The sequence below is a fragment of the Anopheles funestus genome, assembly GCF_943734845.2.
Source record: "Anopheles funestus chromosome X unlocalized genomic scaffold, idAnoFuneDA-416_04 X_unloc_31, whole genome shotgun sequence".
NCBI classification, from domain to species: Eukaryota; Metazoa; Arthropoda; class Insecta; order Diptera; family Culicidae; genus Anopheles; species Anopheles funestus.
Genome location: NW_026045156.1, coordinates 127,501 through 128,874, shown reverse-complemented (window position 1 = coordinate 128,874; position 1,374 = coordinate 127,501). Strand labels below are relative to the sequence as shown.

At 49.1% G+C, this 1,374-nt stretch overlaps 1 non-coding gene across 1 annotated transcript; it reads left to right on the top strand.

Annotated features, from left to right (window-relative positions):
- Positions 1-871: 871 nt before the first annotated feature.
- LOC125773373 (5.8S ribosomal RNA) lies at positions 872-1,029 on the top strand. The gene has a single exon (XR_007420067.1). It is a non-coding gene; the product is annotated as a 5.8S ribosomal RNA (ribosomal RNA).
- Positions 1,030-1,374: the final 345 nt, after the last annotated feature.

Below are 1,374 nucleotides of genomic sequence, written 5' to 3'. Positions count from 1 at the left end.
GGTACGCAAAGGATACGGATGAGCGAGTATGCAGGCCCAATACTCAATAGCTCGATCCGATCCAAGCACATGAGTTGACTGCGGCGCCAGGTTAACCAATGTGCTAGATTCTATTTGGCCAGTAGAATCTTGTGTCTTACGCGATTTGATACCAAGACACCAGAACGAAAGTTAGTTGAAGAGTGATTAAACTCTTATGAAGAATGGTTGTGCAATCACAACTTATGACTTTAACCTATAAAGTGGATATGGACTATCAATTATAACATGGGGCACACACCATGTTCTCGATCCAATCCACGCACACGAGTTGCCTGAGTAGCGACAGGTATACCGATGTGCAATACGTATCCGGCCATAGGCACGGAACGAACAGGAACTGTGGTGCAGACATACAAGGGCCATGGGGCGGTACGCAAAGGATACGGATGAGCGAGTATGCAGGCCCAATACTCAATAGCTCGATCCGATCCAAGCACATGAGTTGACTGCGGCGTCAGGTTAACCGATGTGCAATACGTATCCGGCCATAGGCACGGAACGAACAGGAACTGTGGTGCAGACATACAAGGGCCATGGGGCGGTACGCAAAGGATACGGATGAGCGAGTATGCAGGCCCAATACTCAATAGCTCGATCCGATCCAAGCACATGAGTTGACTGCGGCGCCAGGTTAACCGATGTGCTAAGAGAGTTGTTCCTGGGCCTTCAAAGTGACTTCAAAACTATCTTAGCGAATGGTGGCCATGGGCGTAGACATGAGCCACAAGTCACAAGGCCTGGGACTATTGGGTAATAAAGACAACTTAGTCAGAAAGTTAGTCTTTGGACGTACCACCGGGATTGTGTTACATTGGGAACCTTACTATAAAACCCTAGGCAGGGGATCACTCGGCTCATGGATCGATGAAGACCGCAGCTAAATGCGCGTCACAATGTGAACTGCAGGACACATGAACACCGATAAGTTGAACGCATATTGCGCGTCGGACGATTAAACCCGGCCGATGCACACATTCTTGAGTGCCTATCAATTCCTTGATATACAACAAACCAAACTTCAGGGTGGAGCGTGCCACAATAGAACACTATGGCGAGCAGCCCGTCTAGTGTCGTGGGGGAAACACGCTTCCACACTGTGCATAATGGCGTGCTCGGGACCTTTGTTGGGACCGCAGGGCGCTGAAAGTAAAGGGGTGAACCGCATAAATCGCACGCACGTAAACGCGCACACACACAAATAGAGTGAGACGTATCGTAGGATACCGCTAAGAGTACGTTGTGAAACATGGGGAAATTCAATCGAAAACCTCTTTGATGTCCAAGAATTCGTTGACCGTATCCGTCGTAATACTGGATCAACGTGCTTGGGGG